The sequence below is a fragment of the Mesoplodon mirus genome, assembly GCF_964341445.2.
Source record: "Mesoplodon mirus genome assembly, contig: HAP1_SCAFFOLD_80, whole genome shotgun sequence".
In the NCBI taxonomy this organism is placed as follows: Eukaryota; Metazoa; Chordata; class Mammalia; order Artiodactyla; family Ziphiidae; genus Mesoplodon; species Mesoplodon mirus.
In genome coordinates this window covers 1,006,733-1,031,257 of record NW_028295781.1, presented here as the reverse complement: position 1 = coordinate 1,031,257, position 24,525 = coordinate 1,006,733, and the positions used below count along the sequence as shown (strand labels likewise).

The 24,525-nt window shown below is 44.2% G+C and overlaps 1 long non-coding RNA gene across 1 annotated transcript in view; it reads left to right on the top strand.

Moving 5' to 3' along the window:
• Positions 1-4,671: 4,671 nt before the first annotated feature.
• LOC309797314 overlaps positions 4,672-24,525 on the top strand; it is a 204,716-nt gene continuing 184,862 nt past the window's right edge. The window contains exon 1 of the long non-coding RNA XR_014292581.1: positions 4,672-4,790. This is a non-coding gene — a long non-coding RNA (uncharacterized lncRNA). The remainder of the gene's footprint in view (positions 4,791-24,525) is intronic.

The following is a 24,525-nucleotide window of genomic DNA, read 5'->3' as shown; positions in this document are numbered from 1 at the left end:
TCCTCCCACCAGCACAGCCCCGAGACTGCTGACGGGGCAGAGAATATGGAGTCAGGCACAGCTTCAGGGGCTATTGCTGCCTGGAGCTCTGTTTATATTGACCTCAACGAGGCACACCTGGGGAGGGCGGGCCGGCAGGGTAAGGCTGCACAGGTCAGCTAATCCACAACCCTCAGGGAATCACATTGTTGAAAATGGACCCCGCTAAGGCAGAAGAGAAGCCAAGGGAAAAAAGGACACAATGCCATTTGCAGCACCGTAGATGAGTCTAGAAGTAATCACGTGACTTGTAGTAAGTCAGAAAGTGAAAGACACATATCATATCATATCACTTATAGGTGTTACCTAAAAATGGATACCAGGGCAGATATTTCCACGGAGAAGGGCAATCACAGATTCATTAAACAAACTTATGGTTCACCAATGGAAAGGTGTGAGGATTGGTTTCATTACGATATCGGGGTTAACAAACATATACAAACACAGGTGACATATATAATCACCAAAGACCTACAGAATACCAAGAGAGGACTACTCAACATTCTGTCATAACGTACATGGGAAAAGGATCCCAAGAAGAACAGTCATCTGTATATGTGTAAAGGAACCACATCTTCCACACCTACAACAAGCCAAACATTGTAATCAAACTTGCTGTAATAAAAAATAAAAAAATTAAATTAAAAACACGAACAAGAAGTAGTGAGACAAACGTGAGGGGCTTTCTCCTGGTACATTCCATTCTAAACTCCAATCTAGAACACCACTTCCACTGAGGCTCTCTTGCCCTAGTAACCAGATTTGGTAAGGGTGAACTGCTGCCACCTTGTGGCCGTTTCACACAACAGCAGCTTTAATCCCAACGCTAATGGTCAGTTGATATTCAAAATCATTGCAGGCCTGTAAATGACACCTGCCCTGAAAACAAATCCTGGGGTCACATATCGACCAAAAAATTCAAAGGACGTCCATATTTCAAAACGACCGTTTCAAAAGGCATATTTTACGCACATTAGTGTTCTGCTTCTTTTCCTTTCTTTCCTTTTTTGTTAAAAAACACGGGAATGGATAAAGGCATCCCTCAGAATGGGCGAAAATCGTTGCAGACGAATCAATGGACAGAGGTTTAATCTCCAATATATATAAACAGCTCATGCAGCTTAATATTAAAAAAAACAAACAACCCAAAAAAAAATGGGCAGAAGATCTAAAGAGACGTTTCTTCAAAGGAGGCACAGAGATGGCCAAGACGCACATGAAAAGCTGCTCAACAGCACTAATTATTAGAGAAATGCAAATCAAAACTACAATGAGGTATCACCTCACACCTGTTAGAATCGGCATCATCAGAAAATCTACAAACAACCAATTCTGGGGAGGGTGTGGACAAAAGGAGCCCTCTTCCACTATTGGTGGGAATGTAAATTGATACAGTCACTATGGAGAACAGTATGGAGTTTCCTTAAAAAAACTAGAAATAGAATTAACATCTGATCCAGCAATCCCACTTCTGGGCATATACCCAGAGAAAACCGTATTTCAAAAAGGCACATTCACCACAATGTTCGTTGCAGCACTATTTACAATAGCCAGGTAATGGAAGCAACCTAAATGCCCACAGACAGATGAATGGATAAAGATGTGGTACATATATAAAATGGAATATGACTCGGCCATAAAAAGGAATGAAACTGGGTCATCTGTAGAGACATCGATGGATCGAGAGACTGTCATACAGAATGAAGTAAGTCAGAAAGAGGAAAACAAATATTGTATATTAATGCATATATGTGGAGCCTAAAAATGGTACAGATGAACTGGTTTGCAGGGAAGAAATAGAGACACAGAGGTAGAGAACAAACGTATGGACACCAAGTGTGGGAAGCCATGGGGTGGTGGTGGTGGGATGAGTTGGGAGTTTTGGATTGACCTGTATACCTGCATATGCATAAAATACATAACTAATAATAACGTGCTGTATAAAAAAATAAATAAAATTTCAAAATTTTAAAAAATAAAATTTAAAAATAAAACAGAAAAAAGTTCTTCCCGTCACACAGATGTATTTATAGGAATGAATTATTTCCATGCTTATATCTATAAATACATAAAAGAGGAATAACATCTAACTTGAAACATAAAAGAAAAAAAAAGTGAACCCACGAGTTATACAGAGGAAAACCCTATCACGGCACTTGCTCCAGTGGTAAACAATTCTGAAATTGGTCAGAGGTGGGGAACCATCTCCCATACAGCCAGCAACCCAACCCCCACGCAAGGAGCGTCCTCATTGCAAAGCTGGGGGACCGTGCCGAGGCATCTGTGAGTAAACGTGAGCTGAGCCCCAGGCCAGCTGCTGCTGAACTGTTCCCACCCTTTCCAGGTAAAACACCTGAATATGTACAAGGGCTTGAAAGCCTAGAGGAAGGACCGTGGAGCCACACCAGCGACAGCACGCAGGCCAACTTGGTGCCTGCAGGCCAGCCGGCGTGGTCCTGGACCCTGGCGCTCTTCCAGAAGCTTTCCATTGCCCTGCCTGAGATACCCCTCCTGTCCCGGCCCCCACTGCTTTTTTCCTTCCTCACCTCTGTCCGGAGAGAAATTCCAGCGGAAGGTATGGGTGACACATCCTCTTCTTTACAGGCGGCAGCCTGGCAACTCCTGCAGAAAGGCCAGCAGAACCCCACTCACACCGGGCCACCCACAAAGCTGTGGCCCCTCACTCCCTCCCACCAGCACAGCCCCGAGACTGCTGACGGGGCAGAGAATATGGAGTCAGGCACAGCTTCAGGGGCTATTGCTGCCTGGAGCTCTGTTTATATTGACCTCAATGAGGCACACCTGGGGAGGGCAGGCCGGCAGGGTAAGGCTGCCCAGGTCAGCTAATCCACAACCCTCAGGGAATCACATTGTTGAAAATGGACCCCGCTAAGGCAGAAGAGAAGCCAAGGGAAAAAAGGACACAATACCATTTGCAGCACCGTAGATGAGTCTAGAAGTAATCACGTGACTTGTAGTAAGTCAGAAAGTGAAAGACACATATCATATCATATCACTTATAGGTGTTACCTAAAAATGGATACCAGGGCAGATATTTCCACGGAGAAGGGCAATCACAGATTCATTAAACAAACTTATGGTTCACCAATGGAAAGGTGTGAGGATTGGTTTCATTACGATATCGGGGTTAACAGACATATACAAACCCAGGTGACATATATAATCACCAAAGACCTACAGAATACCAAGAGAGGACTACTCAACATTCTGTCATAACGTACATGGGAAAAGGATCCCAAGAAGAACAGTCATCTGTATATGTGTAAAGGAACCACATCTTCCACACCTACAACAAGCCAAACATTGTAATCAAACTTGCTGTAATAAAAAATAAAAAAATTAAATTAAAAACACGAACAAGAAGTAGTGAGACAAACGTGAGGGGCTTTCTCCTGGCACATTCCATTCTAAACTCCAATCTAGAACACCACTTCCACTGAGGCTCTCTTGCCCTAGTAACCAGATTTGGTAAGGGTGAACTGCTGCCACCTTGTGGCCGTTTCACACAACAGCAGCTTTAATCCCAACGCTAATGGTCAGTTGATATTCAAAATCATTGCAGGCCTGTAAATGACACCTGCCCTGAAAACAAATCCTGGGGTCACATATCGACCAAAAAATTCAAAGGACGTCCATATTTCAAAACGACCGTTTCAAAAGGCATATTTTACGCACATTAGTGTTCTGCTTCTTTTCCTTTCTTTCCTTTTTTGTTAAAAAACACGGGAATGGAAAAAGGCATCCCTCAGAATGGGCGAAAATCGTTGCAGACGAATCAATGGACAGAGGTTTAATCTCCAATATATATAAACAGCTCATGCAGCTTAATATTAAAAAAACAAACAACCCAAAAAAAAATGGGCAGAAGATCTAAAGAGACGTTTCTTCAAAGGAGACACAGAGATGGCCAAGACGCACATGAAAAGCTGCTCAACAGCACTAATTATTAGAGAAATGCAAATCAAAACTACAATGAGGTATCACCTCACACCTGTTAGAATCGGCATCATCAGAAAATCTACAAACAACCAATTCTGGGGATGTTGTGGACAAAAGGAACCCTCTTCCACTATTGGTGGGAATGTAAATTGATACAGTCACTATGGAGAACAGTATGGAGTTTCCTTAAAAATATTAGAAATCGAATTACCATCTGATCCAGCAATCCCACTTCTGGGCATATACCCAGAGAAAACCGTATTTCAAAAAGGCACATTCACCACAATGTTCGTTGCAGCACTATTTACAATAGCCAGGTAATGGAAGCAACCTAAATGCCCACAGACAGATGAATGGATAAAGATGTGGTACATATATAAAATGGAATATTACTCGGCCATTAAAAGGAATGAAACTGGGTCATTTGTAGAGACATTGATGGATCGAGAGACTGTCATACAGAATGAAGTAAGTCAGAAAGAGGAAAACAAATATTGTATATTAATGCATATATGTGGAGCCTAAAAATGGTACAGATGAACTGGTTTGCAGGGAAGAAATAGAGACACAGAGGTAGAGAACAAACGTATGGACACCAAGTGTGGGAAGCCATGGGGTGGTGGTGGTGGGATGAGTTGGGAGTTTGGGATTGACCTGTATACATGTATATTCATAAAATACATAACTTATAATAATGTGCTGTTTAAAAACATAAATAAAATTAAATTTCAAAATTTTAAAAAATAAAATTTAAAAATAAAACAGAAAAAAATTCTTCTCGTCACACAGATGTATTTATACGAATGAATTATTTCCATGCTTATATCTATAAATACATAAAAGAGGAATAATATCTAAATTGAACCATAAAAGAAAAAAAAAAGTGAACCCACGAGTTATACAGAGGAAATCCCTATCACGGCACTTGCTCCAACGGTAAACAATTCTGAAATTGGTCAGAGGTGGGGAACCATCTCCCATACAGCCAGCAACCCACCCCCCACGCTACGAGCGTCCTCATTGCAAAGCTGGGGGACCGTGCCGAGGCATCTGTGAGTAAACGTGAGCTGAGCCCCAGGCCAGCTGCTGCTGAACTTTTCCCACCCTTTCCAGGTAAAACACCTGAATATGTACAAGGGCTTGAAAGCCTAGAGGAAGGACCGTGGAGCCACACCAGCGACAGCACGCAGGCCAACTTGGTGCCTGCAGGCCAGCCAAGGTGGTCGTCGCATGTAAAGCACAGTAAGAGGGGCACAACTTCGACAATGATGCACTTGGCCAAAAAGGGCGTATGCGTTTTCTCCTAAATATATTAAGGAGAAAACGCATACGCCCTTTTTGTCCAAGAAAGCAAGCGGGCAATGCAAATCTGCACTACAAAGAAGTATCACTTCCCACGGTTCAAAAGGGATATCCACAAAATGTGTAAAAACCAGAAAGACAAGACAGGCCCTGGAGAACAGGGAGCCTTGTTATGCTGATGGGCGGGATGTAAGTTGCCAACTGCCTCACTGGAGGAGTGCATTGTGTTCCCTAAAACAAGTAAACAACAGAGCTACAGAGCCAAGGGCACTTCCAGTCTAGGGAATATACCTTGGGAAAACTGAAAATCCATAAGACAGAGCCACCCCCAAATTGAGGGCTGCACTGCTTACAAGAACCTCAACCTGGGTACACCTGAAATATCCCAGGAAATATAAAAATGGTTCAAAACATTGTGGAACTTACGAACGATGGAATATCCCTCAGCCATGAAATGAATGTCATAAGACCAGTAGCAGCAAAATGAGTGGATTCCGGTACGATGATTCTAAGTGAAAGAAGTCACACAGAAAAAGAAACTTATCATAAGATATCACTTAGGAAGATCCTGTAAACATGGCTACACATGAACTGAGTTAGGAAAGAGAACAGAGTCTCACATTTAGAAAACACTCTTATTCCTGCTTAAGGGGGAAGGAGAGGTAGGGTGATGCATCAAACCATAGTTTGATATAAGCACAGGTACCATTCCAAAAACCAACTATGGAATAGACAAGACCTACACCTTCCTCAGTGAAAGGGACTCAAAACCCCATATTTCCCACAGAGGAATAGATCTGACTAGTAAGAATCTTAAAACCTATGTATTGATATGTCTCCATAAGGGGATCAATTGTGTCTAGACTGGGATAAACAGGGCAGCGAGAATCAGCTCAAACCCACGATAAAAAGGAATTTCAAAAACAAAACAAAGAAATAGGGAAATTCTTAACAATTCCTTCAGGGTCTCTGATGCAACCTGGAATGACCCTATCTACAATGACAGCTGGATGCGGCATGAGGCTGGACACTTGGGACTGAGAGGATTGGTGAGATTGGGTGAGCAAAGGCAGACCCTTTATAGCAATAATGCATGGCAACCATTCCATGATTCCCAACTCTCCAGGTTGAAGGGAATATTACTACAGCTTTAACATGTACGGGAAACCTAGAGAATGGACACACTGTGAATACGAAAGGTTTCTAAAACTCAAAGAAGAGTCCCTCTCCTGGTGCTCTGGTTTGACTTTCCAACTGCTTTACTATCAATCTCCCAACTTGGAGAGACAGCCCCTTTAAGCTCCTGGTTCACACAGGTTGCCCATTTGGCAGAGGATGAAAGGGAAGAGGGAGAACCAATGAGAGAGTCGCTGTTAGGCATTTGGATGGGCACATGTCACTCTAATTTCCCGGCAGGAAGAAGAATTAACCAAAGTCTCAGCCACCCACCGGGAACCAGTATAGGTCCTGAACCAAATGTTTGGACTTGCGTTCAGCTCACAAAAAACGAGTTTGAAAATGGAGCTCAGGGGCACAGCAATTCACAAACAGGCAGAGTAATCAAGGCCAACAATCGTCCAAAAATCTGTTGAGGGAAGGCAACGAGGCGGACTTGAAATCGAGGCAGAATAGCAGGAAACAGATTTCAAGAGGTACGTTGGAATCACCTGTAAAGCACAGGAAGAGGGGCACAACTTCGACAATGATGCACTTGGCCAAAAAGGGCGTATGCGTTTTCTCCTGAATATATTCAGGAGAACACGCATACGCCCTTTTGGCCAAGCAAGCAAGCGGGCAATGCAAATCTGCACTACAAAGAAGTATCACTTCCCACGGGTCAAAAGGGACATCCACAAAATGTGTAAAAACCAGAAAGGCAAGACAGGCCGTGGCGAAATGGGAGCCTTGTTATGCTGATGGGCAGGATGTAAGTTGACAACTGCCTCACTGGAGGAGTGCATTGTGCTCCCTAAAACAAGTAAACAACAGAGCTACAGAGCCAAGGGCACTTCCAGTCTAGGGAATATACCTTGGGAAAACTGAAAATCCATAAGACAGAGCCACCCCCAAATTGAGGGCTGCACTGCTTACAAGAACCTCAACCTGGGTACACCTGAAATATCCCAGGAAATATAAAAATGGTTCAAAACATTGTGCAACTTACGTACGATGGAATATCCCTCAGCCATGAAATCAATGTCATAAGACCAGTAGCAGCAAAATGAGTGGATTCAGGTACGATGATTCTAAGTGAAAGAAGTCACACAGAAAAAGAAACTTATCATAAGATATCACTTAGGAAGATCCTGTAAACATGGCTACACATGAACTGAGTTAGGAAAGAGAACAGAGTCTCACATTTAGAAAACACTCTTATGCCTGCTTAAGGGGGAAGGAGAGGTGGGGTGATGCATCAAACCAGAGTTTGATATAAGCACAGGTACTGTTCCAAAAACCAACTATGGAATAGACAAGACCTACACCTTCCTCAGTGAAAGGGACTCAAAACCCCATATTTCCCGCAGAGGAATAGATCTGACTAGTAAGAATCTTAAAACCTATGTATTGATATGTCTCCGTAAGGGAATCAAGTGTGTCTAGACTGGCATAAACATGGCAGCGAGAATCAGCTCAAACCCACTCTAAAAAGGAATTTCAAAAACAGAACAAAGAAACAGGGAAATTCTTTACAATTCCTTCAGGGTCTCTGATGCAACCTGGAATGACCCTATCTACGATGACAGCTGGATGTGGCATGAGGCTGGACACTTGGGACTGAGAGGATTGGTGAGATTGGGTGAGCAAATGCAGACCCTTTAAAGCAATAATGCATGGCAACCATTCCATGGGTCCCAACTCTCCAGGTTGAAGGGAATATTACTACAGCTATAACATGTACGGGAAACCTAGAGAATGGACACACTGTGAATATGAAAGGTTTCTAAAACTCAACGAAGAGTCCCTCTCCTGGTGCTCCGGTTTGACTTTCTAACAGCTTAACTATCAATCTCCCAACTTGGAGAGACAGCCCCTTTAAGCTCCTGGTTCACACAGGTTGCCCATTTGGCAGAGGAAGAAAGGGAAGAGGGAGAACCAATGAGAGAGTAGCTGTTAGGCATTTGGATGGGCACATGTCACTCTAATTTCCCGGCAGGAAGAAGAATTAACCAAAGTCTCAGCCACCCACCGGGAACCAGTATAGGTCCTGAACCAAATGTTTGGACTTGCGTTCAGCTCACAAAAAACGAGTTGAAAAATGGAGCTCAGGGGCACAGCAATTCACAAACTGGCAGAGTCATCAAGGCCAACTATCGTCCAAAAATCTGTGGAGGGAAGGCAACGAGGCGGACTTGAATGCGAGGCAGAATAGCAGGAAACAGATTTCAAGAGGTACGTTAGAATCGCCTGTAAAGCAGAGGAAGAGGGGCACAACTTCGACAATGATGCACTTGGCCAAAAAGGGCGTATGCGTTTTCTCCTGAATATATTCAGGAGAAAACGCATATTCCCTTTTTGGCCAAGCAAGCAAGCGGGCAATGCAAATCTGCACTACAAAGAAGTATCACTTCCCAACGGTCAAAAGGGACATCCACAAAATGTGTAAAAACCAGAAAGGCAAGACAGGCCCTGGAGAACAGGGAGCCTTGTTATGCTGATGGGCGGGATGTAAGTTGCCAACTGCCTTACTGGAGGAGTGCATTGTGTTCCCTAAAACAAGTAAACAACAGAGCTACAGAGCCAAGGGCACTTCCAGTCTAGGGAATATACCTTGGGAAAACTGAAAATCCATAAGACAGAGCCACCCCCAAATTGAGGGCTGCACTGCTTACAAGAACCTCAACCTGGGTACACCTGAAATATCCCAGGAAATAAAAAAATGGTTCAAAACATTGTGGAACTTACGTACGATGGAATATCCCTCAGCCATGAAATCAATGTCATAAGACCAGTAGCAGCAAAATGAGTGGATTCAGGTACGATGATTCTAAGTGAAAGAAGTCACACAGAAAAAGAAACTTATCATAAGATATCACTTAGGAAGATCCTGTAAACATGGCAACACATGAACTGAGTTAGGAAAGAGAACAGAGTCTCACATTTAGAAAACACTCTTATGCCTGCTTAAGGGGGAAGGAGAGGTGGGGTGATGCATCAAACCAGAGTTTGATATAAGCACAGGTACTGTTCCAAAAACCAACTATGGAATAGACAAGACCTACACCTTCCTCAGTGAAAGGGACTCAAAACCCCATATTTCCCGCAGAGGAATAGATCTGACTAGTAAGAATCTTAAAACCTATGTATTGATATGTCTCCGTAAGGGAATCAAGTGTGTCTAGACTGGCATAAACATGGCAGCGAGAATCAGCTCAAACCCACTCTAAAAAGGAATTTCAAAAACAGAACAAAGAAACAGGGAAATTCTTTACAATTCCTTCAGGGTCTCTGATGCAACCTGGAATGACCCTATCTACGATGACAGCTGGATGTGGCATGAGGCTGGACACTTGGGACTGAGAGGATTGGTGAGATTGGGTGAGCAAATGCAGACCCTTTAAAGCAATAATGCATGGCAACCATTCCATGGGTCCCACCTCTCCAGGTTGAAGGGAATATTACTACAGCTATAACATGTACGGGAAACCTAGAGAATGGACACACTGTGAATACGAAAGGTTTCTAAAACTCAACGAAGAGTCCCTCTCCTGGTGCTCCGGTTTGACTTTCCAACAGCTTTACTATCAATCTCCCAACTTGGAGAGACAGCCCCTTTAAGCTCCTGGTTCACACAGGTTGCCCATTTGGCAGAGGAGGAAAGGGAAGAGGGAGAACCAATGAGAGAGTAGCTGTTAGGCATTTGGATGGGCACATGTCACTCTAATTTCCCGGCAGGAAGAAGAATTAACCAAAGTCTCAGCCACCCACCGGGAACCAGTATAGGTCCTGAACCAAATGTTTGGACTTGCGTTCAGCTCACAAAAAACGAGTTGAAAAATGGAGCTCAGGGGCACAGCAATTCACAAACTGGCAGAGTCATCAAGGCCAACTATCGTCCAAAAATCTGTGGAGGGAAGGCAACGAGGCGGACTTGAATGCGAGGCAGAATAGCAGGAAACAGATTTCAAGAGGTACGTTAGAATCGCCTGTAAAGCACAGGAAGAGGGGCACAACTTCGACAATGATGCACTTGGCCAAAAAGGGCGTATGCGTTTTCTCCTGAATATATTCAGGAGAAAACGCATACGCCCTTTTTGGCCAAGCAAGCAAGCGGGCAATGCAAATCTGCACTACAAAGAAGTATCACTTCCCACCGGTCAAAAGGGACATCCACAAAATGTGTAAAAACCAGAAAGGCAAGACAGGCCCTGGAGAACAGGGAGCCTTGTTATGCTGATGGGCGGGATGTAAGTTGCCAACTGCCTCACTGGAGGAGTGCATTGTGTTCCCTAAAACAAGTAAACAACAGAGCTACAGAGCCAAGGGCACTTCCAGTCTAGGGAATATACCTTGGGAAAACTGAAAATCCATAAGACAGAGCCACCCCCAAATTGAGGGCTGCACTGCTTACAAGAACCTCAACCTGGGTACACCTGAAATATCCCAGGAAATATAAAAATGGTTCAAAACATTGTGCAACTTACGTACGATGGAATATCCCTCAGCCATGAAATCAATGTCATAAGACCAGTAGCAGCAAAATGAGTGGATTCAGGTACGATGATTCTAAGTGAAAGAAGTCACACAGAAAAAGAAACTTATCATAAGATATCACTTAGGAAGATCCTGTAAACATGGCTACACATGAACTGAGTTAGGAAAGAGAACAGAGTCTCACATTTAGAAAACACTCTTATGCCTGCTTAAGGGGGAAGGAGAGGTGGGGTGATGCATCAAACCAGAGTTTGATATAAGCACAGGTACTGTTCCAAAAACCAACTATGGAATAGACAAGACCTACACCTTCCTCAGTGAAAGGGACTCAAAACCCCATATTTCCCGCAGAGGAATAGATCTGACTAGTAAGAATCTTAAAACCTATGTATTGATATGTCTCCGTAAGGGAATCAAGTGTGTCTAGACTGGCATAAACATGGCAGCGAGAATCAGCTCAAACCCACTCTAAAAAGGAATTTCAAAAACAGAACAAAGAAACAGGGAAATTCTTTACAATTCCTTCAGGGTCTCTGATGCAACCTGGAATGACCCTATCTACGATGACAGCTGGATGTGGCATGAGGCTGGACACTTGGGACTGAGAGGATTGGTGAGATTGGGTGAGCAAATGCAGACCCTTTAAAGCAATAATGCATGGCAACCATTCCATGGGTCCCAACTCTCCAGGTTGAAGGGAATATTACTACAGCTATAACATGTACGGGAAACCTAGAGAATGGACACACTGTGAATATGAAAGGTTTCTAAAACTCAACGAAGAGTCCCTCTCCTGGTGCTCCGGTTTGACTTTCTAACAGCTTAACTATCAATCTCCCAACTTGGAGAGACAGCCCCTTTAAGCTCCTGGTTCACACAGGTTGCCCATTTGGCAGAGGAAGAAAGGGAAGAGGGAGAACCAATGAGAGAGTAGCTGTTAGGCATTTGGATGGGCACATGTCACTCTAATTTCCCGGCAGGAAGAAGAATTAACCAAAGTCTCAGCCACCCACCGGGAACCAGTATAGGTCCTGAACCAAATGTTTGGACTTGCGTTCAGCTCACAAAAAACGAGTTGAAAAATGGAGCTCAGGGGCACAGCAATTCACAAACTGGCAGAGTCATCAAGGCCAACTATCGTCCAAAAATCTGTGGAGGGAAGGCAACGAGGCGGACTTGAATGCGAGGCAGAATAGCAGGAAACAGATTTCAAGAGGTACGTTAGAATCGCCTGTAAAGCACAGGAAGAGGGGCACAACTTCGACAATGATGCACTTGGCCAAAAAGGGCGTATGCGTTTTCTCCTGAATATATTCAGGAGAAAACGCATATTCCCTTTTTGGCCAAGCAAGCAAGCGGGCAATGCAAATCTGCACTACAAAGAAGTATCACTTCCCAACGGTCAAAAGGGACATCCACAAAATGTGTAAAAACCAGAAAGGCAAGACAGGCCCTGGAGAACAGGGAGCCTTGTTATGCTGATGGGCGGGATGTAAGTTGCCAACTGCCTCACTGGAGGAGTGCATTGTGTTCCCTAAAACAAGTAAACAACAGAGCTACAGAGCCAAGGGCACTTCCAGTCTAGGGAATATACCTTGGGAAAACTGAAAATCCATAAGACAGAGCCACCCCCAAATTGAGGGCTGCACTGCTTACAAGAACCTCAACCTGGGTACACCTGAAATATCCCAGGAAATATAAAAATGGTTCAAAACATTGTGCAACTTACGTACGATGGAATATCCCTCAGCCATGAAATCAATGTCATAAGACCAGTAGCAGCAAAATGAGTGGATTCAGGTACGATGATTCTAAGTGAAAGAAGTCACACAGAAAAAGAAACTTATCATAAGATATCACTTAGGAAGATCCTGTAAACATGGCTACACATGAACTGAGTTAGGAAAGAGAACAGAGTCTCACATTTAGAAAACACTCTTATGCCTGCTTAAGGGGGAAGGAGAGGTGGGGTGATGCATCAAACCAGAGTTTGATATAAGCACAGGTACTGTTCCAAAAACCAACTATGGAATAGACAAGACCTACACCTTCCTCAGTGAAAGGGACTCAAAACCCCATATTTCCCGCAGAGGAATAGATCTGACTAGTAAGAATCTTAAAACCTATGTATTGATATGTCTCCGTAAGGGAATCAAGTGTGTCTAGACTGGCATAAACATGGCAGCGAGAATCAGCTCAAACCCACTCTAAAAAGGAATTTCAAAAACAGAACAAAGAAACAGGGAAATTCTTTACAATTCCTTCAGGGTCTCTGATGCAACCTGGAATGACCCTATCTACGATGACAGCTGGATGTGGCATGAGGCTGGACACTTGGGACTGAGAGGATTGGTGAGATTGGGTGAGCAAATGCAGACCCTTTAAAGCAATAATGCATGGCAACCATTCCATGGGTCCCAACTCTCCAGGTTGAAGGGAATATTACTACAGCTATAACATGTACGGGAAACCTAGAGAATGGACACACTGTGAATATGAAAGGTTTCTAAAACTCAACGAAGAGTCCCTCTCCTGGTGCTCCGGTTTGACTTTCTAACAGCTTAACTATCAATCTCCCAACTTGGAGAGACAGCCCCTTTAAGCTCCTGGTTCACACAGGTTGCCCATTTGGCAGAGGAAGAAAGGGAAGAGGGAGAACCAATGAGAGAGTAGCTGTTAGGCATTTGGATGGGCACATGTCACTCTAATTTCCCGGCAGGAAGAAGAATTAACCAAAGTCTCAGCCACCCACCGGGAACCAGTATAGGTCCTGAACCAAATGTTTGGACTTGCGTTCAGCTCACAAAAAACGAGTTGAAAAATGGAGCTCAGGGGCACAGCAATTCACAAACTGGCAGAGTAATCAAGGCCAACTATCGTCCAAAAATCTGTGGAGGGAAGGCAACGAGGCGGACTTGAATGCGAGGCAGAATAGCAGGAAACAGATTTCAAGAGGTACGTTAGAATCGCCTGTAAAGCACAGGAAGAGGGGCACAACTTCGACAATGATGCACTTGGCCAAAAAGGGCGTATGCGTTTTCTCCTGAATATATTCAGGAGAAAACGCATATTCCCTTTTTGGCCAAGCAAGCAAGCGGGCAATGCAAATCTGCACTACAAAGAAGTATCACTTCCCAACGGTCAAAAGGGACATCCACAAAATGTGTAAAAACCAGAAAGGCAAGACAGGCCCTGGAGAACAGGGAGCCTTGTTATGCTGATGGGCGGGATGTAAGTTGCCAACTGCCTTACTGGAGGAGTGCATTGTGTTCCCTAAAACAAGTAAACAACAGAGCTACAGAGCCAAGGGCACTTCCAGTCTAGGGAATATACCTTGGGAAAACTGAAAATCCATAAGACAGAGCCACCCCCAAATTGAGGGCTGCACTGCTTACAAGAACCTCAACCTGGGTACACCTGAAATATCCCAGGAAATATAAAAATGGTTCAAAACATTGTGGAACTTACGTACGATGGAATATCCCTCAGCCATGAAATCAATGTCATAAGACCAGTAGCAGCAAAATGAGTGGATTCAGGTACGATTATTCTAAGTGAAAGAAGTCACACAGAAAAAGAAACTTATCATAAGATATCACTTAGGAAGATCCTGTAAACATGGCTACACATGAACTGAGTTAGGAAAGAGAACAGAGTCTCACATTTAGAAAACACTCTTATGCCTGCTTAAGGGGGAAGGAGAGGTGGGGTGATGCATCAAACCAGAGTTTGATATAAGCACAGGTACTGTTCCAAAAACCAACTATGGAATAGACAAGACCTACACCTTCCTCAGTGAAAGGGACTCAAAACCCCATATTTCCCGCAGAGGAATAGATCTGACTAGTAAGAATCTTAAAACCTATGTATTGATATGTCTCCGTAAGGGAATCAAGTGTGTCTAGACTGGCATAAACATGGCAGCGAGAATCAGCTCAAACCCACTCTAAAAAGGAATTTCAAAAACAGAACAAAGAAACAGGGAAATTCTTTACAATTCCTTCACGGTCTCTGATGCAACCTGGAATGACCCTATCTACGATGACAGCTGGATGTGGCATGAGGCTGGACACTTGGGACTGAGAGGATTGGTGAGATTGGGTGAGCAAATGCAGACCCTTTAAAGCAATAATGCATGGCAACCATTCCATGGGTCCCAACTCTCCAGGTTGAAGGGAATATTACTACAGCTATAACATGTACGGGAAACCTAGAGAATGGACACACTGTGAATACGAAAGGTTTCTAAAACTCAATGAAGAGTCCCTCTCCTGGTGCTCCGGTTTGACTTTCCAACAGCTTAACTATCAATCTCCCAACTTGGAGAGACAGCCCCTTTAAGCTCCTGGTTCACACAGGTTGCCCATTTGGCAGAGGAAGAAAGGGAAGAGGGAGAACCAATGAGAGAGTAGCTGTTAGGCATTTGGATGGGCACATGTCACTCTAATTTCCCGGCAGGAAGAAGAATTAACCAAAGTCTCAGCCACCCACTGGGAACCAGTATAGGTCCTGAACCAAATGTTTGGACTTGCGTTCAGCTCACAAAAAACGAGTTGCAAAATGGAGCTCAGGGGCACAGCAATTCACAAACTGGCAGAGTCATCAAGGCCAACTATCGTCCAAAAATCTGTGGAGGGAAGGCAACGAGGCGGACTTGAATGCGAGGCAGAATAGCAGGAAACAGATTTCAAGAGGTACGTTAGAATCGCCTGTAAAGCACAGGAAGAGGGGCACAACTTCGACAATGATGCACTTGGCCAAAAAGGGCGTATGCGTTTTCTCCTGAATATATTCAGGAGAAAACGCATACGCCCTTTTTGGCCAAGCAAGCAAGCGGGCAATGCAAATCTGCACTACAAAGAAGTATCACTTCCCAACGGTCAAAAGGGACATCCACAAAATGTGTAAAAACCAGAAAGGCAAGACAGGCCCTGGAGAACAGGGAGCCTTGTTATGCTGATGGGCGGGATGTAAGTTGCCAACTGCCTCACTGGAGGAGTGCATTGTGCTCCCTAAAACAAGTAAACAACAGAGCTACAGAGCCAAGGGCACTTCCAGTCTAGGGAATATACCTTGGGAAAACTGAAAATCCATAAGACAGAGCCACCCCCAAATTGAGGGCTGCACTGCTTACAAGAACCTCAACCTGGGTACACCGGAAATATCCCAGGAAATATAAAAATGGTTCAAAACTTTGTGGAACTTACGTACGATGGAATATCCCTCAGCCATGAAATCAATGTCATAAGACCAGTAGCAGCAAAATGAGTGGATTCAGGTACGATGATTCTAAGTGAAAGAAGTCACACAGAAAAAGAAACTTATCATAAGATATCACTTAGGAAGATCCTGTAAACATGGCTACACATGAACTGAGTTAGGAAAGAGAACAGAGTCTCACATTTAGAAAACACTCTTATGCCTGCTTAAGGGGGAAGGAGAGGTGGGGTGATGCATCAAACCAGAGTTTGATATAAGCACAGGTACTGTTCCAAAAACCAACTATGGAATAGACAAGACCTACACCTTCCTCAGTGAAAGGGACTCAAAACCCCATATTTCCCGCAGAGGAATAGATCTGACTAGTAAGAATCTTAAAACCTATGTATTGATATGTCTCCGTAAGGGAATCAAGTGTGTCTAGACTGGCATAAACATGGCAGCGAGAATCAGCTCAAACCCACTCTAAAAAGGAATTTCAAAAACAGAACAAAGAAACAGGGAAATTCTTTACAATTCCTTCAGGGTCTCTGATGCAACCTGGAATGACCCTATCTACGATGACAGCTGGATGTGGCATGAGGCTGGACACTTGGGACTGAGAGGATTGGTGAGATTGGGTGAGCAAATGCAGACCCTTTAAAGCAATAATGCATGGCAACCATTCCATGGGTCCCAACTCTCCAGGTTGAAGGGAATATTACTACAGCTATAACATGTACGGGAAACCTAGAGAATGGACACACTGTGAATATGAAAGGTTTCTAAAACTCAACGAAGAGTCCCTCTCCTAGTGCTCCGGTTTGACTTTCTAACAGCTTAACTATCAATCTCCCAACTTGGAGAGACAGCCCCTTTAAGCTCCTGGTTCACACAGGTTGCCCATTTGGCAGAGGAAGAAAGGGAAGAGGGAGAACCAATGAGAGAGTAGCTGTTAGGCATTTGGATGGGCACATGTCACTCTAATTTCCCGGCAGGAAGAAGAATTAACCAAAGTCTCAGCCACCCACCGGGAACCAGTATAGGTCCTGAACCAAATGTTTGGACTTGCGTTCAGCTCACAAAAAACGAGTTGAAAAATGGAGCTCAGGGGCACAGCAATTCACAAACTGGCAGAGTAATCAAGGCCAACTATCGTCCAAAAATCTGTTGAGGGAAGGCAACGAGGCGGACTTGAATGCGAGGCAGAATAGCAGGAAACAGATTTCAAGAGGTACGTTAGAATCGCCTGTAAAGCACAGGAAGAGGGGCACAACTTCGACAATGATGCACTTGGCCAAAAAGGGCGTATGCGTTTTCTCCTGAATATATTCAGGAGAAAACGCATACGCCCTTTTTGGCCAAGCAAGCAAGCGGGCAATGCAAATCTGCACTACAAAGAAGTATAACTTCCCACCGGTCAAAAGGGACATCCACAAAATGTGTAAAAACCAGAAAGGCAAGACAGGCCCTGGAGAACCGGGAGCCTTGTTATGCTGATGGGCGGGATGTAAGTTGCCAACTGCCTCACTGGAGGAGTGCATTGTGTTCCCTAAAACAAGTAAACAACAGAGCTACAGAGCCAAGGGCACTTCCAGTCTAGGGAATATACCTTGGGAAAACTGAAAATCCATAAGACAGAGCCACCCCCAAATTGAGGGCTGCACTGCTTACAAGAACCTCAACCTGGGTACACCTGAAATATCCCAGGAAATATAAAAATGGTTCAAAACTTTGTGGAACTTACGTACGATGGAATATCCCTCAGCCACGAAATCAATGTCATAAGACCAGTAGCAGCAAAATGATTGGATTCAGGTACGATGATTCTAAGTGAAAGAAGTCACACAGAAAAAGAAACTTATCATAAGATATCACTTAGGAAGATCCTATAAACATGGCTACACATGAACTGAGTTAGGAAAGAGAACAGAGTCTCACATTTAGAAAACACTCTTATGCCTGCTTAAGGGGGAAGGAGAGGTGGGGTGATGCATCAAACCAGAGTTTGATATAAGCACAGGTACTGTTCCAAAAACCAACTATGGAATAGACAAGACCTACACCTTCCTCAGTGAAAGGGACTCAAAACCCCATATTTCCCGCAGAGGAATAGATATGACTAGTAAGAATCTTAAAACCTATGTATTGATATGTCTCCGTAAGGGAATCAAGTGTGTCTAGACTGGCATAAATATGGCAGCGAGAATCAGCTCAAACCCACTCTAAAAAGGAATTTCAAAAACAGAACAAAGAATCAGGGAAATTCTTAACAATTCCTTCAGGGTCTCTGATGGAACCTGGAATGACCCTATCTACAATGACAGCTGTATGCGGCATGAGGCTGGACACTTGGGACTGAGAGGATTGGAGAGATTGGGTGAGCAAAGGCAGACCCTTTATAGCAATAATGCATGGCAACCATTCCATGGGTCCCAACTCTCCAGGTTGAAGGGAATATTACTACAGCTATAACATGTACGGGAAACCTAGAGAATGGACACACTGTGAATATGAAAGGTTTCTAAAACTCAACGAAGAGTCCCTCTCCTGGTGCTCCGGTTTGACTTTCCAACAGCTTAACTATCAATCTCCCAACTCGGAGAGACAGCCCCTTTAAGCTCCTGGTTCACACAGGTTGCCCATTTGGCAGAGGAAGAAAGGGAAGAGGGAGAACCAATGAGAGAGTAGCTGTTAGGCATTTGGATGGGCACATGTCACTCTAATTTCCCGGCAGGAAGAAGAATTAACCAAAGTCTCAGCCACCCACCGGGAACCAGTATAGGTCCTGAACCAAATGTTTGGACTTGCGTTCAGCTCACAAAAAACGAGTTGAAAAATGGAGCTCAGGGGCACAGCAATTCACAAACTGGCAGAGTAATCAAGGCCAACTATCGTCCAAAAATCTGTTGAGGGAAGGCAACGAGGCGGACTTGAATGCGAGGCAGAATAGCAGGAAACAGATTTCAAGAGGTACGTTAGAATCGCCTGTAAAGCACAGGAAGAGGGGCACAACTTCGACAATGATGCACTTGGCCAAAAAGGGCGTATGCGTTTTCTCCTGAATATATTCAGGAGAAAACGCATACGCCCTTTTTGGCCAAGCAAGCAAGCGGGCAATGCAAATCTGCACTACAAAGAAGTATAACTTCCCACCGGTCAAAAGGGACATCCACAAAATGTGTAAAAACCAGAAAGGCAAGACAGGCCCTGGAGAACCGGGAGCCTTGTTATGCTGATGGGCGGGATGTAAGTTGCCAACTGCCTCACTGGAGGAGTGCATTGTGTTCCCTAAAACAAGTAAACAACAGAGCTACAGAGCCAAGGGCACTTCCAGTCTAGGGAATATACCTTGGGAAAACTGAAAATCCATAAGACAGAGCCACCCCCAAATTGAGGGCTGCACTGCTTACAAGAACCTCAACCTGGGTACACCTGAAATATCCCAGGAAATATAAAAATGGTTCAAAACTTTGTGGAACTTACGTACGATGGAATATCCCTCAGCCACGAAATCAATGTCATAAGACCAGTAGCAGCAAAATGATTGGATTCAGGTACGATGATTCTAAGTGAAAGAAGTCACACAGAAAAAGAAACTTATCATAAGATATCACTTAGGAAGATCCTATAAACATGGCTACACATGAACTGAGTTAGGAAAGAGAACAGAGTCTCACATTTAGAAAACACTCTTATGCCTGCTTAAGGGGGAAGGAGAGGTGGGGTGATGCATCAAACCAGAGTTTGATATAAGCACAGGTACTGTTCCAAAAACCAACTATGGAATAGACAAGACCTACACCTTCCTCAGTGAAAGGGACTCAAAACCCCATATTTCCCGCAGAGGAATAGATATGACTAGTAAGAATCTTAAAACCTATGTATTGATATGTCTCCGTAAGGGAATCAAGTGTGTCTAGACTGGCATAAATATGGCAGCGAGAATCAGCTCAAACCCACTCTAAAAAGGAATTTCAAAAACAGAACAAAGAATCAGGGAAATTCTTAACAATTCCTTCAGGGTCTCTGATGGAACCTGGAATGACCCTATCTACAATGACAGCTGTATGCGGCATGAGGCTGGACACTTGGGACTGAGAGGATTGGAGAGATTGGGTGAGCAAAGGCAGACCCTTTATAGCAATAATGCATGGCAACCATTCCATGGGTCCCAACTCTCCAGGTTGAAGGGAATATTACTACAGCTATAACATGTACGGGAAACCTAGAGAATGGACACACTGTGAATATGAAAGGTTTCTAAAACTCAACGAAGAGTCCCTCTCCTGGTGCTCCGGTTTGACTTTCCAACAGCTTAACTATCAATCTCCCAACTCGGAGAGACAGCCCCTTTAAGCTCCTGGTTCACACAGGTTGCCCATTTGGCAGAGGAAGAAAGGGAAGAGGGAGAACCAATGAGAGAGTAGCTGTTAGGCATTTGGATGGGCACATGTCACTCTAATTTCCCGGCAGGAAGAAGAATTAACCAAAGTCTCAGCCACCCACCGGGAACCAGTATAGGTCCTGAACCAAATGTTTGGACTTGCGTTCAGCTCACAAAAAACGAGTTGAAAAATGGAGCTCAGGGGCACAGCAATTCACAAACTGGCAGAGTCATCAAGGCCAACTATCGTCCAAAAATCTGTTGAGGGAAGGCAACGAGGCGGACTTGAATGCGAGGCAGAATAGCAGGAAACAGATTTCAAGAGGTACGTTAGAATCGCCTGTAAAGCACAGGAAGAGGGGCACAACTTCGACAATGATGCACTTGGCCAAAAAGGGCGTATGCGTTTTCTCCTGAATATATTCAGGAGAAAACGCATACGCCCTTTTTGGCCAAGCAAGCAAGCGGGCAATGCAAATCTGCACTACAAAGAAGTATAACTTCCCACCGGTCAAAAGGGACATCCACAAAATGTGTAAAAACCAGAAAGGCAAGACAGGCCCTGGAGAACAGGGAGCCTTGTTATGCTGATGGGCGGGATGTAAGTTGCCAACTGCCTCACTGGAGGAGTGCATTGTGTTCCCTAAAACAAGTAAACAACAGAGCTACAGAGCCAAGGGCACTTCCAGTCTAGGGAATATACCTTGGGAAAACTGAAAATCCATAAGACAGAGCCACCCCCAAATTGAGGGCTGCACTGCTTACAAGAACCTCAACCTGGGTACACCTGAAATATCCCAGGAAATATAAAAATGGTTCAAAACTTTGTGGAACTTACGTACGATGGAATATCCCTCAGCCACGAAATCCATGTCATAAGACCAGTAGCAGCAAAATGAGTGGATTCAGGTACGATGATTCTAAGGGAAAGAAGTCACACAGGAAAAGAAACTTATCATAAGATATCACTTAGGAAGATCCTGTAAACATGGCTACACATGAACTGAGTTAGGAAAGAGAACAGAGTCTCACATTTAGAAAACACTCTTATGCCTGCTTAAGGGGGAAGGAGAGGTGGGGTGATGCATCAAACCAGAGTTTGATATAAGCACAGGTACTGTTCCAAAAACCAACTATGGAATAGACAAGACCTACACCTTCCTCAGTGAAAGGGACTCAAAACCCCATATTTCCCGCAGAGGAATAGATCTGACTAGTAAGAATCTTAAAACCTATGTATTGATATGTCTCCGTAAGGGAATCAAGTGTGTCTAGACTGGCATAAACATGGCAGCGAGAATCAGCTCAAACCCACTCTAAAAAGGAATTTCAAAAACAGAACAAAGAAACAGGGAAATTCTTTACAATTCCTTCAGGGTCTCTGATGCAACCTGGAATGACCCTATCTACGATGACAGCTGGATGTGGCATGAGGCTGGACACTTGGGACTGAGAGGATTGGTGAGATTGGGTGAGCAAATGCAGACCCTTTAAAGCAATAATGCATGGCAACCATTCCATGGGTCCCACCTCTCCAGGTTGAAGGGAATATTACTACAGCTATAACATGTACGGGAAACCTAGAGAATGGACACACTGTGAATACGAAAGGTTTCTAAAACTCAACGAAGAGTCCCTCTCCTGGTGCTCCGGTTTGACTTTCCAACAGCTTTACTATCAATCTCCCAACTTGGAGAGACAGCCCCTTTAAGCTCCTGGTTCACACAGGTTGCCCATTTGGCAGAGGAGGAAAGGGAAGAGGGAGAACCAATGAGAGAGTAGCTGTTAGGCATTTGGATGGGCACATGTCACTCTAATTTCCCGGCAGGAAGAAGAATTCACCAAAGTCTCAGCCACCCACCGGGAACCAGTATAGGTCCTGAACCAAAAGTTTGGACTTGCGTTCAGCTCACAAAAAACGAGTTGAAAAATGGAGCTCAGGGGCACAGCAATTCACAAACTGGCAGAGTCATCAAGGCCAACTATCGTCCAAAAATCTGTTGAGGGAAGGCAACGAGGCGGACTTGAATGCGAGGCAGAATAGCAGGAAACAGATTTCAAGAGGTACGTTAGAATCGCCTGTAAAGCACAGGAAGAGGGGCACAACTTCGACAATGATGCACTTGGCCAAAAAGGGCGTATGCGTTTTCTCCTGAATATATTCAGGAGAAAACGCATACGCCCTTTTTGGCCAAGCAAGCAAGCGGGCAATGCAAATCTGCACTACAAAGAAGTATCACTTCCCAACGGTCAAAAGGGACATCCACAAAATGTGTAAAAACCAGAAAGGCAAGACAGGCCCTGGAGAACAGGGAGCCTTGTTATGCTGATGGGCGGGATGTAAGTTGCCAACTGCCTCACTGGAGGAGTGCATTGTGTTCCCTAAAACAAGTAAACAACAGAGCTACAGAGCCAAGGGCACTTCCAGTCTAGGGAATATACCTTGGGAAAACTGAAAATCCATAAGACAGAGCCACCCCCAAATTGAGGGCTGCACTGCTTACAAGAACCTCAACCTGGGTACACCTGAAATATCCCAGGAAATATAAAAATGGTTCCAAACATTGTGGAACTTACGTACGATGGAATATCCCTCAGCCACGAAATCAATGTCATAAGACCAGTAGCAGCAAAATGAGTGGATTCAGGTACGATGATTCTAAGGGAAAGAAGTCACACAGGAAAAGAAACTTATCATAAGATATCACTTAGGAAGATCCTGTAAACATGGCTACACATGAGCTGAGTTAGGAAAGAGAACAGAGTCTCACATTTAGAAAACACTCTTATGCCTGCTTAAGGGGGAAGGAGAGGTGGGGTGATGCATCAAACCAGAGTTTGATATAAGCACAGGTACTGTTCCAAAAACCAACTATGGAATAGACAAGACCTACACCTTCCTCAGTGAAAGGGACTCAAAACCCCATATTTCCCGCAGAGGAATAGATCTGACTAGTAAGAATCTTAAAACCTATGTATTGATATGTCTCCGTAAGGGAATCAAGTGTGTCTAGACTGGCATAAACATGGCAGCGAGAATCAGCTCAAACCCACTCTAAAAAGGAATTTCAAAAACAGAACAAAGAAACAGGGAAATTCTTTACAATTCCTTCAGGGTCTCTGATGCAACCTGGAATGACCCTATCTACGATGACAGCTGGATGTGGCATGAGGCTGGACACTTGGGACTGAGAGGATTGGTGAGATTGGGTGAGCAAATGCAGACCCTTTAAAGCAATAATGCATGGCAACCATTCCATGGGTCCCACCTCTCCAGGTTGAAGGGAATATTACTACAGCTATAACATGTACGGGAAACCTAGAGAATGGACACACTGTGAATACGAAAGGTTTCTAAAACTCAACGAAGAGTCCCTCTCCTGGTGCTCCGGTTTGACTTTCCAACAGCTTTACTATCAATCTCCCAACTTGGAGAGACAGCCCCTTTAAGCTCCTGGTTCACACAGGTTGCCCATTTGGCAGAGGAGGAAAGGGAAGAGGGAGAACCAATGAGAGAGTAGCTGTTAGGCATTTGGATGGGCACATGTCACTCTAATTTCCCGGCAGGAAGAAGAATTCACCAAAGTCTCAGCCACCCACCGGGAACCAGTATAGGTCCTGAACCAAATGTTTGGACTTGCGTTCAGCTCACAAAAAACGAGTTGAAAAATGGAGCTCAGGGGCACAGCAATTCACAAACTGGCAGAGTCATCAAGGCCAACTATCGTCCAAAAATCTGTTGAGGGAAGGCAACGAGGCGGACTTGAATGCGAGGCAGAATAGCAGGAAACAGATTTCAAGAGGTACGTTAGAATCGCCTGTAAAGCACAGGAAGAGGGGCACAACTTCGACAATGATGCACTTGGCCAAAAAGGGCGTATGCGTTTTCTCCTGAATATATTCAGGAGAAAACGCATACGCCCTTTTTGGCCAAGCAAGCAAGCGGGCAATGCAAATCTGCACTACAAAGAAGTATCACTTCCCAA